The sequence below is a fragment of the Wolffia australiana genome, chromosome 11 (assembly GCF_029677425.1).
Source record: "Wolffia australiana isolate 7733 chromosome 11, ASM2967742v1".
In the NCBI taxonomy this organism is placed as follows: domain Eukaryota; kingdom Viridiplantae; phylum Streptophyta; class Magnoliopsida; order Alismatales; family Araceae; genus Wolffia; species Wolffia australiana.
The window spans coordinates 17347408-17365000 of record NC_135845.1 but is presented as its reverse complement, the minus strand read 5'-3'; the positions used below and the strand labels follow the sequence as shown (position 1 = coordinate 17365000).

At 44.6% G+C, this 17593-nt stretch overlaps 2 non-coding genes across 2 annotated transcripts; one reads left to right on the top strand and one right to left on the bottom strand.

The window, feature by feature from the left end:
- Positions 1–2941: 2941 nt before the first annotated feature.
- Positions 2942–3015, bottom strand: TRNAD-GUC (transfer RNA aspartic acid (anticodon GUC)). The gene has a single exon. It is a non-coding gene; the product is annotated as a tRNA-Asp (tRNA).
- Positions 3016–6951: 3936 nt separating this feature from the next.
- Positions 6952–7024, top strand: TRNAK-UUU (transfer RNA lysine (anticodon UUU)). Its single transcript has one exon. It is a non-coding gene; the product is annotated as a tRNA-Lys (tRNA).
- The last annotated feature ends 10569 nt before the right edge of the window (positions 7025–17593 follow it).

Genomic DNA, 17593 nt, shown 5'->3' with positions numbered 1-17593 from the left:
GATTGCTCGTGTCCACGGGACAAATCCCATTTGAAATGGATGGTGTGAGTTTGTCAAATGCTCGACAAGCCGCTACATTAGCAGCGCATAAACCATGTTCGTCAACCAAGTTTGTTCGATGGTCGTAATTGGTTAGTGGGAAAAAAGCGGGCCGGGACTTCAAATTATTTTGTGAATTCTTCATTCGCATATTATGAATTGACTTTGTAACGTGACCTCAGAACCTGAACAACGGAAGTGGAAAGAAAGGTTCTGCAATAAAAAGATTTTTAATCGCCGAAATTGTACGAAATCTTGTTCCAGGCGTACGACCCGGACACGACACGGCTCACATCTTCCGGCCCAGTAAAGTAACAGTAGAAGAATAATAAAGAGAAGAGCTAAGATTTAGGAAAGGAAGTTTGTTCCATTTAAAAAATTTAAGATTCTTTTTTTGTTTTTTAATTCTTCATTCATCTTCATCTGAATTGACTTCGTAACCAGAACATTCGGTTCTAAAATCATTGCTCTCTGTGAACATACCAATATAGCGAGCGTACCTAATGATGACTTTCGTAAGTAGTGGGAACCAGGACTATAAACAGGCCCCTGTTGTGTAAGCCGGGAGTACTGCACCCTCTGCAAGGATAGAGGTTGTTCCTCTCGGACCTTGCTTGACCAATCCGAAAGAGAAAAGCATTTGCGTACTAGGGAGAGTTTCATTCTTTCTTTTACTTCTAAACTTTTCTTTTGTTTTACTTTATAATCATTGACTTCTTTGACTTCGTAACGTTTCATCGTTTCTTTTATGTGAAAAATAACATAACCTTCGCTTCGTCGCTTCTTCGCTCCGCTCCCGCCGCTCGCTCTACTTCATCTTCACGCTCGTCGCGCCTCAGTTCTTTATTCACTTCGCCCCTTCGGAACCTTCGGACTTCGTACCAGGCATCACCTTCGGTGATTAGCATCACCTTCGTTCTTTCTTGCCGAACCAAACCGTTCAGCATTCATTGAGTTATAAGTTCAGATTGAGCTGGGAAATAAGAAAGACCAAAGCATATCCATTAGTGGATCGAGATCGGGAAACGGAACCAAGCTCAGATAAAGGTGCCAGCTGCTGAGGTAAGGAAAGCCTCTTCTTACAGAAAGAATACGAGTGTTTATTAATAGCTATATACAAATGCAACAGGAGCGGGCCGGCATCGGAATAGACAGTAACAGAGGCAGGGGCGGGCCGGCTTATTCGGCGCAATCGGTTTAGCATCACCAGCATTCATGTCAGATCGATACCGACAAAAGTGAGACGTGTTATAGATAAGGCGCGAGTGAGCGGGAGCGAACAAAAAAATGATTTAAGAACCAAATGGATTTGCATGGATTGCGCGGAACTAGATAAAGATGCAGCCTCTAGAGATGAGATTCCATTCGATCCGAAGCTCTCTCTATCGACGGCATAGAAGATCAGATCAACGAGTTATGTTATGGTGTAAGCCCTGACTTCGTCACCTAATCCAAGCAATACAAGGCGCTTGCGTACCGCCATTCCCTCCTAGCTTCGGATGCCAGTTCAGATTGAGATAAGGTTTCCCGGTTGCATTGGTTAGTACCGCATCATCGTTCCTTAGGAACCTTCATATTTCACTTTTTTTTAACCACACAGAAGATTCAGGCGCGACGAGCGTGAAGATGAAGACGAGCGTGAATATTAAGATTCAGGCGCAGAAGCGGTGAATATAATAAGATTCAGGCGCGGAAGCGCTGAATATATTAAGATGAAGGCGCGAGTGAGCGGGCGCGACATTAGGAGCGTTTACGAGTGAGCGCTTAGGAGCGTGCGAATGAGCAGAAGCGACGGAGCGAAGTAAAGAATACGTTCTTGAAGAACGTTCTGAAAGAAAGAAAAGTCAAAATAAAAGTAAAGAAAGATTAAAAAAAAGAATTAACCATTTTTTTCTCGATTATTATATGATTCTTTCTTAACTTTAATATATATTCTTTCTTAACTTTCATATATAAATAAAATAATATATAGAAAGAAAAAGACCATAAATTACTTGTCAATGATACCAAAGATTATGTTTACATAATGGAATTGGGATATAGATTTCATATAATGAAATAGAGCCGTTCATGCAGAACCTTATAAGCATGGAACGGAGCCACTACGAAGAAGTTCGGGAGTTACAAAGGTTACGAAGTCAATGAATTCGGACTCTGTTCGTGGGTTGAGAACGGGAGTTGCACTTTATGAGATCGAATCACCTGTAGTTCCTCAGTAGCTCAGTGGTAGAGCGGTTGGCTTTTAACTGACTGTAGGTTTGGGGAGATTTTATGTTTTCTGAATGAAAGTTACGAAGTCAATTATTTCAGAACCTAGCGACCCCTGTCCTTCTTTCGACTTACTTTCTAAACTAGCAGAATCGTCGGGACATAAAAAATCAGTGGGAAGTTGATTGTTGGAAATGTCTTCTTCACTCTCGTATAGGTTACTTGGTTCCCTTAATTCTTAGGGATAAGAGCTAGGAATGAATGGGAAGACTTAAGTAGTATCTCTTGACTTCGTAACCTAAAGTCGAACCACTAGCGTAATTCGAAGAACGAACAAGAAAAGGGTAACTGTTTAGTTAGCATGTGGTCCAATGGCTAAAGCTCTGCCAGCTTCTTGTAGACTGGCATTCTTTCAGAACCTAATTTGACTTTTTTGGCCCCGCGTCGTCATAGACTTTTTCTTCGCCGCTCCATCAGTCGCGTCTTCATCTTAATCTTCCCCGCTTCCGCGCCTAAAGTCGCTAGTAATAAATAAGCAAGGTTATTATATTTCTAATTTTTTTTTTATAAATGAATCTCCACTCATTCTGTGTCTGCGGTGAGGCGCGAGTTTAGAGCGGGGAATTTTACTTGGGTGGGGAGAAAGATATTTGTATTGAATGCTAAGCTTCCAGTGAAGACCAAATGGGTTGGGCGGGGAAAACGGGGTTCGAACCCACGACTTCTGGCGTGACAGACCAGCACTCTAACCAACTGAGCTATTTCCCCCTTTCGTAACTACTGTCGATTCAAAAGTAACCCACCCTAACTATAAGAAAGTTTCTGTTCTGAGAAATCAGAACCTTTGGTACTGTGAGTACGACAGTAGAAACTAATGGCTTTGCTCGCTTAGACTCGGGGCTCCGCACTCTATCTGCTCTATCAGCTATCAATTGGCGCTACGCGACTTCAACTGAAAAAAGCTAACATAGCGCAAGCGTTCGCTGAGTTCTTTCTAGTGTTCGCTTAAACTACTGACCTGCCGGCGTAGGTTACTAAATCATAACTAGTGGTGAAAAAGTACCAAAACCACTGAAGCCTACATCCCACTACGGAAGGGTTCTAAGTTTCCGAACTTGAGTCAGACAAGCCTTGAGTCAATAGGTAGGGTCAACTACACCAAAGTGTAAGGGCCACTATCTAAGTTATTAGTGGGCTTGTTTGTTCTATTGAAATACTGAATCGAGGCCGTCTTGCGTAACAATACTTTAGGTCGCCAACGCTTCTGGTAAATCAGAACCTGCCGGTTACTCTAAAACTCACTACTTGTGTAACTTAGCTTCTTTAGTAGATTATGTTTACATAAGGGGCTTGCCAAATAACCCCGGAGGGGGCCCCGGGTAACATTCTGTTGTACTACTATACCAGTACTAAATCAATCAGTAGCGCCTTCGTTTTATGTGATCCAACAAAGAGTTATCTTACTTTCAGATAAAATTGGCGACTTGCCCATTCAGTTACTTTGGCACTGGACGTTCCCAAAACGGAGACTATCGGGTCGGGTGAATTAGAGAATAGACAGACCTCTGCATTCCAGTCTTCCTTCTCCTTTATTTCGTAACCTATCCGAAAGAGAATCCAGTACCTCTTCTCTTGGTCGTTCATATCTGAATAGGCCGAACTGGCCCCCGCGGATATCTTTGCTTCGGAACATAACAATTAGAATTAGGCTCAGTCAACTGGAATGTGTATTATCCATATGGGAGATCTTCCAATTGAGAAGATCCATCGACCTGAGACGAAGAGAAAGGTCTATCTATTTTCTTTAATGATTCAGTTAAACCAATGATTCGTTATTGGAGCAGATAGCAACACAACATCATCTGACATGCGTATTTATTTCATAACCTGGTTTCATTAATGGAAATTTTTTTATATAGTGAGGGTTACGAAGTAAATCATTATTGTTTAGGCAGTTTATATCATCCATACATAGTGTTTTAATCTAAGATGAAAATTCTTCCATGCTTCAGCAGTAGCATATTGTTCCATGGAGCTAAGGCGCGTAGCGCTAATCATTTATCAGAAAAAAAAACAAAATGTCCACCCGCCCCCTTAATCTCTTTTTCATGGCCACATATCGAGCTAAGGAATGGGAAAGATTTTTCCTGTTACATGAATGTTTCATCCGGGAAAAGTTTCTAAACAATGTCTTTGTCATTTGATCCAATAGCCTTCCGTTAGATAGGTTATTGATAAATAAATACTGAAAACTCTCGGATAGAGTATTAGAACAGAAAGATCTATTAGATAATGAACTATTGGTTTACGGTGATGAATCAACAATTCGAAGTGCTTTATCCGCTCCTAAAGTTGCGCGTCGCGCCTTCGGAACCTAAGATAGATGTAGTGTAGGAGGATTTTGATTTTTAAGTAATAAGCCCCTTTGACATCTCTTCATCTGCAAAGAATTCTCGACGTGAAAACACAGAGACTTTGGGCTTTTGAATAGGAAAAATAATTATTACATAACCGAAAGTTTTGTGAAGCGCGAGGAGCGGGAGCGGTTATCGTTCTTCAAGAAGTCAAGATAACAGAAGTCACTTATCGTTCTGAAAGAAGGTAACGTTATGTTTACATAAAGAAGTCAAAGAAATAAATCAGGTTCCGAAGGTTATCCAAAGGTTCAGCATTCATGAGTTTATGATGGACCGGATCTCGAAAGGTTATGAAATAAATACGTATGAGAAAGGTTCTGCTATCACGAAGTTATTGCACGATCCACCCGCTAAGCTAATAAATGCAGCATAAATAAGAGAGTGGGAGGCCGGCTCCTGCCTCGGAAGGAGGTGCACACCCATGATGGAATTCATTTACTTCGTAACGGTGGGTTCAATGGAGAACTCATTTACTTCGTAACCTTTTATTGGTATCATTCTGTTATCGATCACAGCTGGTTGGTGAGTCACCCAAACGATAAAGGTCCCGCATATCTTTTTATATGATCAGCGGTCTCATTGTTGCTATGCCCGAAAAAGTAACGTGGAGAAGAGGAATCAACAAACAATCAAGGTTCCGACGAGGAATAACGAAGAAACGAAGAAGCTAATCAACGAAGGTTACGAAGTAAATGACCCCAAGAAGTAGAATACAGAGGGAAACCCTGTTACGAGTAAGTGGAGAGGAAAGATCTCCAGAGATTCCTATCTCATTTCATTCCAGTGGCTCGACCAATAACCAATGGCGAAAACTAAAAAATCCATGGTTTCCTGGCTCATTTCGACCAAGAACCGGAAAAAAGAAGCGGTTTTTCGCACAGCTTGCTCATAGTGCGGGTCCTACTTGTATCTCGTATTTGACCGAAGAAGCATCGGACAGGTCGGAGTTCCTACCTTCTTGGGACTCCATGGACCAAGATCTACTTTCATTATATGGGCAATATCGATCTACTTTAGTAGATCATATGGATCTAGAAAAAGCTTCTTCTTTTGAGGAATTTCCAACATCTCTTTTCCATTTCCATTTACCCAGTTCATATCTTTGTTTCGTGTGTTCCCGGGAATAATTCGATCTCTTCAATCTCGGGATACTAAAATAAGGTTCTGAAAGGTTACGAAGTCAAGTTAAGTCAAATAGGTCGGGAAGAAAGAGTAAGAGGTCAGGTCAGACGAAACGTTGGTTGGTTCCACGACCACTATAAATTGGACATCTATCTATAGACTTCTAAAATCAATAAGAAAGAGCTAGGCGCACTTCTTTTCTTCGTGACCCTTCTGCTCCCGCTCACTCGCGCCTTGCCCAATTCCTATCTAAGTAAAGTAATGGAACAAAGAAACTCGTAACATGTTGACGCGAAGACCTCCGAACTGAGGGTTCGGTCAGTAGAGGAGCGCCCAGCGCCCAGACCGCTCTCTAGCCGACTGATTCTTTTTAGAAGAGAGGGAACGTGTCACATTAGAAGTGAACCAGGTGTCCTCTAATCATAATCACCACTTCTTCTAAATCAGAACCTCTTTTAGTTTAGTAGACTCAGCTATTCATTGTTCATTCTGAACCTTCTTATTCATTCGCTCCCCCAAAAAAAAAGAAATTGACTTTCTTTCAGTTCTTATTTCATAACGTTCTGCAAGAACTTCGTAACCTTCGGTGCTCCATCAGTCGCGTCTTCATCTTAATCTTCACGCTCCTCGCGCCTCATTTGAGGGTTTGGATGTATCTGTAAAGTAAAGGTCAAAGGATGGAACCCTTTTCTCGTTCTCACTCAGGTTCTTCAAGAAAACGCCAGTTCTTAACAGAACCTCGACCTGTTTCGTCGTCAAATCTCCACTTACACTACACTGCGCTCGAACAGTTGAGCGATCGCTGGCCAGCTACTTTGCAGAACCTTAGAATGGAAGAGAGCATAGATTCATTCTTTCTTTCATAACCTCATGGGTAGGACCAGGACAAAGAAAAAAGAGTGCTCTCGCCAACAAAGACCGTCAAACAAACCATAGAACATTGTTCGGTCGAACCGTACGGTGGCCGGAAAGAAAGACGACCTCACCTTCTCTAGTTGTCAGTGAGAGCTACTGTATTTAGCTCTTTTTTCTTTTTTATTCTGGAAAGATGACCAGACTTGCTCCGCAGTACGAGCCTCATACAGAGCCGCGCCCTTGTGATATGACGAGAAGAAAAGGTAGTAAAACACCTTTTATTTTCCGCACCAATCCGTAATTCAAAGTTGGGTGTATAGCTCAGTTGGTAGAGCATTGGGCTTTTAACCTAATGGTCGCAGGTTCAAGTCCTGCTATACCCAAACCTACCAACCACCGTAGTAAAAGTAAGGATGCGTAGTAGCGTTAAAAGTTTGTTAGACTCGCTTCGGCGACTTCGCTCGTTAGGTGAGGTTCCGACTTTAGGTTCTGAGGGGCGAACGAGCGGGTTACGAAGTGAAGATTCATCTTCTAAGAAGTCAATGAATCGATGAAGAAGAAAGAAGAAGGTTATCCGTTAAGAAAGGGGCGCAGCGTGAATGAAATAAACGATGAAAGGTTACGAAGTCAATGAACAATATGCGAATGAAGAAAATAAGAACCTTTGTTTTGAGGCGCAGAAGCGGGGAAGATTAAGATGAAGACGCGAGTGAGCGAGCGTTACGAAGTAATGGGGCTTTTATTTTCTTCGTGACCTCAGAACCTGGGTCGTTGAAGAATAATCAAACCAGTGTCAAGATTATTCTTAATTGGCGATGCCTCCATTGCCTTTTGGCTGAGGTGTTCTCAATTGATGAAGCCTCCTTGGAGTGAGATGAGGAGTTCTCAATCGGCGAAGCCTCCTTGGACTTTGCTGAGGAGTTCTCAATCGGCGAAGCCTCCTTGGACTTTGCTGAGGAGTTCTCAATCGGTCAAGCCTCCAAGTACTGAGCTTAGGATTTCTCAATCGGTGAACCCTCACAGCCAATCCTTGTTCTCTCATTTATAATTTATAATTTTATAATATAATATATTTAAACTTATTACCATTAACTCTAACTCACATACACCATTTTAGAAAAATGGCTAATTTCTTACAAATATATTAGTAAAATGGCTGATTTTAGACAGTTGTTATAACTATGTCTAAAATCTTGGTTCTAAGGGCTAATTTTTTCTTACAAAACTGATCTTGCCTTCGTATGATACGTGGGGTACCAGGGCTGAGAACACACTTATTTTCTGTTCTCATAAAGCTTACCCCTATAATCTATACCTAATAAGTGTATTTTTTAGTCAGGAATTCGGTTGCTCTACAGTTCTAGAGTTTTGAAGTCTTGGGGTTTGCAGTTCCAACGAGAAAAGCAGTCATGCCCAATACAAGAAAGGGAACGGCTCTCAGAGGGGCAAGGCATCTACTCGCGTGCACATGCACGACGCGCAATAGCGAAACCCCTCTCAAAATGGGACTTGTAGACCCCAAACGATGTTTGTATCATCAAAGCCAAAAAGTCCAGTTTTAGGCGCTGTTTGTCTAAACAAAGTTCAATGCACAGGATTCCCCAAGACCCCAATCAGGGGGTCAAGGAGCCCCTCATGCACACACAGGAGTGCACGTATGTGCGTGAAATCTCTCACCCGAGCATGCGTGGCGCGTGATCCATATCACACGCGCGTGCATGTGCGAGCATACACTCACGCCTCCGGGTGCGCTTTATGGTTAATTATTTTATTATAAAATAATTAACGCGAGTGCATATACGCGTGCAGAAAAGATAACAACTACCTCGGGGAGGTAGTTGATATCTACACATGCGCGTAGGAAATATCTATACCTCATCGGGGAGGAGGTATATATATTACACGCCGAGTACACGCACGAAGAAATGAACTAACTCTGGTGGTGCTCCAAGGCTACACAGCAGTCGTTACGCTGTTATCGGTGGCCAACCTCAGCACCGACGTCATCCTAGGCTATCCGTGGCTGCACACCTTGGGGTGGACGGAGGCGCACTGGGGTCTTTTCCTCCTGAAACTTCAGGTCGACGGCGCGTGGCACACCTTGGAGGGGGATCCCAGCAACAGTCGTTCACACGGAGCGTGCCATCAGCCTGTTCGAGCTCTCGGCATGCTGAATGTTATGTATGTCTCCCCTTCCAGCCCGGGGCACCCTCCCTTCCATCATCCGACGTCAAGATGCTCATGAATAAATGCTTCCCTAGAGTTTTCAACCACCCCAGGGGGCTTCCTCCACATTGCTCCTTGGATCACCCCATCACCCTCCTTCTAGGTACAGGACAGGTGCATTCCCGTGCATATCGCTACTCCCACTATTAGAAGAATGAGCTGGAACACCTTATACGAGAGCAGCTCACGACCGACCTCATTCGACCCTCGCACAACCCCTACTCCAGTTCAGCGTTGTTGGTGCATAAGAAGGATGATGGTTGGCGCTTTTGCATCGACTACCGTGCTTTGAACAAGATCACCGTACCAAACCGGTTCCCGATTTCGGTGGTGGATGAACTCCTCGAGGAACTCCACGGTATGTGTTACTTCTCCAAATTAGACCTCAAGTCGGGGTACCACCAAATTTGGATGCACAAAGACGATATTGACAAGATGGCCTTTCGGACTCATTTGGGCCACTATGAGTATGTGGTTATGCCGTTCGGACTCTCCAACACGCTGGCCACCTTCCAAGCATTGATGAATCTCATCTTCCAATCACTACTCCGAAGGTGCATATTGGTTTTCTTTGAAGATATTTTGATCTACAGCAACAGCCACACCGAACATGTCGACCACCTTACACAAGTGATGCAGATGCTCGCCACACATGCCCTCTATGTCAATCCCCAAAAGTGCTTCTTCCTCCAAACGCAGCTCGAGTACCTGGGGCATTGGGTGTCAGGGGCGGGCGCTGCCACGGACGGTGAAAAAATGCAGGCCGTTCATGAATGGTCGTCACCAACCACCCTCCGGGACCTTTGAGGGTTGGCTAGGTACTATCGGCGGTTGGTGGGGGGATTCACCGCCATTGCCTGGCCCCTCACTCGCCTCCTAAGAAAGGGGAAATTTGGGTGGTCACCTGAGGCGCACACAGCCTTTGAGCAGTTGAAGCACACTCTCTCCACTGCTCCGGTCCTCATTTTACGTGACTTTTTCTACTGAATTTGTGTTGGAGACAGATGCCTTGAGAACGGGAGTGGGGGGCGTGCTCATGCAACACCAACGGCCGGTGGCCTTCTTCAGCTAAGTGCTTCCCCCCACCGCTCGCGCTCGCTCTGCCTATGAGCGAGAATTGATGGCCATCATCCTCGCAGTTCGAAAGTGGTGCCGTTATTTGCTTTTTCAGCCTTTCATCATTCGCACGGACCAACAAAGCCTCAAGCATCTCTTAGAGCAAAGGGAGGTGCAAGGGGACTACAATCGCTGGCTCTCCAAGCTTCTCAGCTACTAATTTTCAATCCAATACAAAGCCAGCCAAACAAACATAGTTGTGGACGCTCTCTCCCACCTCCCATTGGAAGACAAGCTTGCCATCTCATTGCCCCACTGGAGGGACCTCCAAGAGATCCGGCGGGAAGTTTTGGGGGACCCAAAACTTTCGTCCATCATCCGCAACATCCAAGCAGGCCACGGGGCTCTACCTTGCTTTCACACCTTGAATGACATGTTGCTCTATGATGGCAGGGTGGTGCTCTCCAAGAACTCCACCTTCATTCCAGTCATCCTCCGAGAATTCCACGCGTCACCCATGGGAGGCCATGGGGGCTTCCTCAAGACATACAAACGTACTTTGCAACAGTTCTTTTGGTCCGACATGAAGCAAGACATCAAGACTTTCGTCAACAACTGTCACGTGCGTTAGCAATACAAGACATCCAATTTAGCCCCGCCGGCCTCCTCCAACCGCTCCCCACCCCGGTGCGGATCTAAGAAGACATCTCCATGGACTTTGTAGAAGGGCTGCCCAAATCCAAAAACGTCAACTCTGTCCTCATGGTGGTGGACTACCTTAGCAAGTATGCACACTTCCTGGGTCTCCACCACCCCTTCTCTGCCAAAGACGTAGCCGAAAAATTCACACGAGAGGTCGTCAAGCTACATGGGACCCCGACCCTCATCATTTTCGATCGTGGCATCGTCTTCATGAGCAGTTTCTGGCATGAGCTCCACGCCCTCCAAGGCATCAAGCTCTATCATAACTCCGCCTACCACCCCGAGACAGATGGGCAGAACAAGGTGGTCAACTGCGGGCTAGAAACTTACCTCCATTGTTTTGCAGGAGATCAATCACGTCGTTGGAGCCAATGGTTACATTGGGCGGAATTCAGTTATAACACCTCACACCACTCGGCCATCAACATGACTTCCTTTGAGGTGGTTTATGGGCGGCCTCCCCTTGCCCTTCTTCGCTACGGCTCATCGGCCTCCCCGTCAATGACGTTGACTGCTTTCTTCGGGACCGGGATGCTCACCTGGATTTGCTCCGCCAACACCTAGACCGGGTCAAGGCAACTATGAAGACCCAAGCCGATAAGCATCGCCGGCACGTGGAGTATCAAGTGGAAGATTCTGTCTATCTCACGCTACGACCCTGGTGCCTCCAATCGCTGGCCAAGCGACCCTTTGAGAAGCTCTCGCCTCGCTACTTTGGCCCTACCCCATCCTCCAACGCTTCGGACTAGTTGCGTACTGCCTTGGGCTTCCAGACGACGCACGGATCCATCCTGTCTTTCACGTTTCCCAACTCAAAAAGGCACCTCCAACCACCATGCCTCCCTAGGCGCTACCACCTATCCTCACCAAAGACTGTACCTGTAACGTTTTCCCCTCCAAGATTACTGCTTTTCGTCCCACGACGACGGGCTACCAAGAGCTCACACACTGGGATGGCCTCCCAGATTCAGAAGCTTCATGGGAACTCGCCTTGACCCTTCGCACTCAGTTCCCCTCGTTCCAGCTTGAGGACAAGCTGCTCAAGATAGGGGGGAGTATTGATATGATCCACCATAAGGTCTATGTCCATTAGCGGACTGGACTCGGGCCCGACAAGCTAGCACTGGCCCACGATGCCTCTTCCCCTACTTAAGGAGGAGCACCGGCACGACAAGAGGCAGGCATCCACAAGTGAGTTTACCCTCCTGCCAACTTAGCCCTGCTCCTTCTCTCCTCATCCTCATATCTCCATTGCTCTCGCAGGTTGACGCTCCTCTCCCCCTAGATCCGGCCTGCGGCGACTCTCCTCGGCAACCCTTCCCGTTTCTTCCCCTCTCCACCCCGGGAATCTCTCTCCTTCCTCTCTCTCGTCTCTCCTACTCTACTAGTGAATTTGGGAACAATTGAGATCTTTACTAATCGATTTCGTATGAGCTACATCGAGATCTTATCACCTTCAAATAACAATATTTAGAACACATGATTAAAGACTAATGATCTCCACACTACAATCTTAGAATAATTCACTAACTCTAATAATATATTCATGGGCTTCATTAAAAGTATCACACATGCACTATAATGAATATGGGACGAGATATGGAATGTGTAATTGGCTTGTCGGTCACATATATTTCCATCAACTATCTTTAATTTTTTATTATGAATGATATGTTTCAAAAATTGTAGGACAACATAAATATGGAAAACTTGTATGTATTTGTCAATTGGCTAAGCACACATGAAATAATAACTCCCCTTGCATAAATTAGGCAGAACATGTGCTTGACTTAGTCCGTTGTGATGTATGGAGGCCTTCCACTCTATCTAAATTACTTGGTTTTTTGTTGGTTCTTTGCCCTCATGGATGATATGAATCATTTTTGTGATTTTAAAGCCTAATCTTATAAAAAAAATTATGTTAAAATCAAATTAATTTGCAATAACAATGAGTATAAATCATCAACAATGAAATTGAACGATTCTATAAGGATGAAGGTATCATAAATTAAGCTTTATGTTTGTCATCAGAATGGGTTGCAAAGAAAAACTTGGTCACTTTCTCAAAAGACCCAGGGTACTAACTACTTAGAATTTAGTTCACACGAATTCCAAGGGCGAGATTGTGATGATTTCTCAATATTTATTCATTCAACTACCCAGTGCAACTCTTAAAGGGAGAATGACACTAGAAGTCGTGATAGCTTCCTATCCTTCCTATGATTACTCAAGGGGAAACTATGAATTTACCTCCTAATCCAATGTGTGAGAAACTCAAGCATGATCCACTAGCAATATAGTCTTTAGTAAAAAAGTAAACTCAATCCCCAAGAGAAGAGAATTCCCTACTATGGTGGCATGTCCCCGTATCCTCACCATTATATCCATACAAAGGTAAGAGGATCATCTCCTTATGAGTAGTGTATGACATCTCTATCCAGTAGTTTTTCTCCTATTGTTGATACTAATATACCTCTTGAGAATAATATACATTGTCACACTACACCTTCGCCTTGAGTGGTATTCTTAATTAGAGTGTCATCCCACCCTATCCAGATATATTGAGGAACCATAAATTAAAAATACATGTAGTCTACAAGACAATTACACATTTCAAATATCATTTAATATTCATCAATATAATATCTCCATCGATCCAACATACACTAGATTTTTCCCTTGCCATGTGAAGAGTATTGATATGATCCTATACCCCCAAGGGGTATCTTAGGAAGTTTAGCCCACTTGGGGCATTTTAGTCATTTCATGTTTAGGGTAATTGCTTCCATTTCTTATAAATACGTGTAGCCCTCCCTGGAGAGGGGCAGTCAAGAATGAAGGTACGTTTGGCCTCTTGGCTCACTATCTCGATCCTCCTCATCTCGGTCCCGTCCCCTTGACCGTCCAGCGATCCCCTACCCCCGTGATCCTCTCACCGGATCTTCAGCCGGCTCCCCTCCAATCAGATCCCTACCCTGCCATTCGGTTCCCTTATAGTCTCTGGCGATCCCCGTCCCCGTGATCGTCAACATTTCACCGCGTCATCAGGTGGCTCGTCCCCGGTCGATCCCTGTCCCCATCTGTTCAACTCCTCCTATCATTCTCGTTTCGACTCTCCTACCTCGGGAACTTCTACCTTGCCTCATCCTCCAACCTCCTCCTGATACAAATCTAGATCAAGTTTTGTATCACCATGTTTAAACATGTGTTCTTAAGATTTCTGTTCGAAGGATACTCAACAAGGACATCAAAATATTCTAATCGTATTTTCTAGTCTTAGTCATATGACTAATTCTATAGCCATTAGTAAGGAGACATGAAAGACAAATATTGAGTGCTCCTTGGGGAAAGAATTGACTATATTGATAAGTATGAATGCCTAAATGATATTATATCGATTTGTAACATCAAATTGGACCAAAAAATTATGTTTTTATAATTTTTTTACCTCTCAGTTTAGATTTTCTCTTGCATTATTCACCATTTAAGGATAAAATGAGAAATTTATGATTTGTCTTTCTAAGCTCTATTATACATATTATTTATTTTTAAGACTAACGCCACTTGATTCTTGCAGGTAAAGTAAACTTCTCTGATGTCGGATGTCGTCGATGGCGTCGTCCGACGGGCAATTCACTAGGAGAGATATAACTACGTAATGACGTGAATCCTAGGTGGATGTACATGCAGGTCCCGACTTGTGGGGGAATTCCGTGAGCTCCAAAGTCCAAGTGGATGGCCGATGATGGTGACAGTGACCTTCTGACCCTCATCGGAGTGATGATGGTGACTACGGCGTCGAATGGAAGACTTCCTATTGGAGATTGCACATAATGGACGAGCTCAACCCGTACAAAAGAATTCACTCAATTCGTAATTTTCTTGATAAATTCTCTCACCTAAACTAACCCGAGCACAGTGGAGTGCAGCCAAAAGTATACTGGAAGACTTAATATAACTGACGAGCAAGGGAACAACATACCTCGTTAGTGGTGGCATTGGTTGTTGTCATCTTCGTCGGGCATGGGCTGGTGTGGGTAGGTAGATGAGAGCGTGTTGTTGGAGGGGGGGTGGGGGGGGGGAGTGGGGGGGCCAGCAAAGCTTTACTGGTGGCAGTGCCGCGGCGCTGGAGTGATAGTCGGAGATCGTCAAGATTGAGGAGGAGGATCGATGACATTGGACGGAGTGAACATGGCGGCAAGGACACGCATGACGGCAATAGAAACCGCATGATACAAGGCAGGTCTAGTGGCAAGGATGACGTGGTCGCAAGGACGACATGGGCGCAGTAGGCACGAAGAGGTGGGCGAGCCGTACGGACGTGAACCTGGTAAGTCGGACGACCTGCCAGGTGATAGTCATACGACCAGGAGGATGACTCAGAACCAGAATCAACGAGCACCTCGGATGGGGGCAGAATGCCTGAGCCACGAAGTCGAAGGGTTGATTCACGATGCGGCCGTCGTTCGCTTGTTAAGTCACACTATCGGTCAGCCACCTGTGAGATCAGTAGAGTCGCAGAGTAGCGGTCAATGACAAGGGGAAACTATCAACTATGGGACGAACCCGCCAACTGCGTGTAGTAGTCAATCATCGTAGTCCTGCAACTTGCAAACCGCGAAGGACGATGCGGCGAGCAGAGCGTAGAGGTTGCATCGTAATCGGGTCCGGAACCGTGACACGCCTGCGACGTCGTGCTTGCGGTAGGGGGGTGGGGTTGTCGAGCAAGGCTCCATATGGGCAACTGGTGATGTCAAAGCTCATGTTCCTCTCCACAATCGCCTCAGCGATGGCAAAAGGTTGAAATCACCTGATGTAACACGACGGTCGGGATTGACACTTTGTGTTACACCCGGAAGGTTGACTCTAAATGCAATTAAATGATGAGAGTTAACGTATATGATTAGAGAAAATTTTAACAAGAAATACGATGATCGTCGATGACTTGAGATGTAGATTAGTTGGACGACATAAGACGGGTTTAGTCACGATCAAGCTCCCAATGATCCATGTAACCAGATCGAAAGGGCCGACGTGGTGGGGGACGTTCTTCATCCAGTAATATTCACACAGTCGACAATTACAAAATGATCAAGTACCGTCAAAGAAATTCTATTAATATCACTATAGTGGCTATTTGTAAACTCCACGTTTAAAATTCACTTTGAGGCATCAAGCAATCATGATCGACACTGAAAGAGATAATCGTACTGTGTAGAGAAAGGGGAGAAGAGTATGACCTGTAGATTTTCAAGCAGAAAAAATCCAGCGGATAAATGCAATTCTTCCCGCAGAATGGAATCTGAGTGTTGGGATGAATCGTGTTCGGCAGAAAACCAATGAATGACCCGAGTGGGACTTTGACCACGATCAGGAATTCCAATGGTGATCATGGAGAGGAGAGCCCAGACTGTTCGGAGCACTTGCAGATTTGTTCTCGGCGTAGAAATGGGAACGACGTCGGAACGGAGTGATAAAGTTGTGATTAATCCATGGTTGTTCGACCACTATACATGGACGGACTATGGAACGAATCGGCCTCAAGCTTGAAGATTTGCTTTCACGGATGGCAAAATAACCAGGGAGTGCAAAGTATCTGCCGAAAGACCGTATAAATAATTTGGAGGGCGAATTCATCACACGACGGTCAAATAACGATTTTGGAATGACTCTTCGACCACCATTAGTTCATACAGACCATCAGACCATTAGTGTCGAGATTACTCCACTGATTTTTTTTTACTTTGAACCACTGTAAGCAATAAAGAGGACAATTTTAATTGTTCGATTCAGATCACTGATCGCCATTTGAGGTGCTAAGCCGACAAGAAAATTCACAATTTGGCGCTGCTATTTTTTTCTTTCCGATTTGAATCAACCATGAACCAGGGAGAAATCCAGGAAAACAGCATGACAAGGAATTTCCAGGGATTGTCGTAGGGTGGAGACCAATCCAAATCTGCCAACGAAGAAGCAATGAGTATTCTTTAGGAATTTTTATGGCCGATGGAATTCTGATAGAAGTATCCTACCTCTCTTGAGAAGAAATGGGTGACAAAGTATTCACAAGCACCAAGACAATAGAATGAATTCAACTGATCTCAATCTTCCACCAAGGTGATTTTCCAGAATTAAACAGAGAACCAAGGAGGCTTCATTTCTTCCACAGATTACAAGACAACGCAGTGATGACTCGATTTCTTCAACAAATGATACTGATACGTACTAGCGGCGTTCAACACCAATGAACAGATGAGAATCTTCTTCTTCTTCCTCTTTAATGAGTCCTTCTTTCTATCAGAAACAAGCGTGATGAACAACCAAAAATAACTGCCAAAATGGAAATCAGATCTGGAATTTCTTGAACAAGATAACCTTAAGCCTCCCACGTCCACCCTTCCTTCTTATTATAGAGAGGAAGTGGCAGTTGTGGGAGGCCCAATTGGGCCCCCTTTTAAGGGAAAAAACCTATTGGGCTTCCCCTTTAATGGGATCTTTAGGGGGAGAAGAAGCCCATTATGGATTTCCTCCCCCTAAAGAAGAAAGCAACATCACAATTAAAAAAATGAAAACACACGCAGGAGGCCGGTACTCCCACAGGAGGGGCCTCCGACAATCCAAAAACAATGAAAATAAAAGAACACAAAGAAGCCTCGGCACGCTCCAAGATGATGCGACTGTTGCTTCAAACTTGATAGTGGAAGTGTTGGTTCTTCACGTCGGCTCAGCCTTCACGTAGGGGCTGGCGAAGAGTCTGGACACAATCAACTTGATGGTCCTCCATCATCACCTAAGTGATCTAGTTCTTCTTAGGACGCATTGACTCTTCTAAGGCCCACACCATGTTGGCAGACAAGGGAGATCACCCCTGTGATGGACGACGACCAGTCGATAGCTCCTTGCGATGCAGATGGCCCCGGGAGAATCCTACAGCGAGGTTGGATTGCTTCCACCCAGGAACGACGATC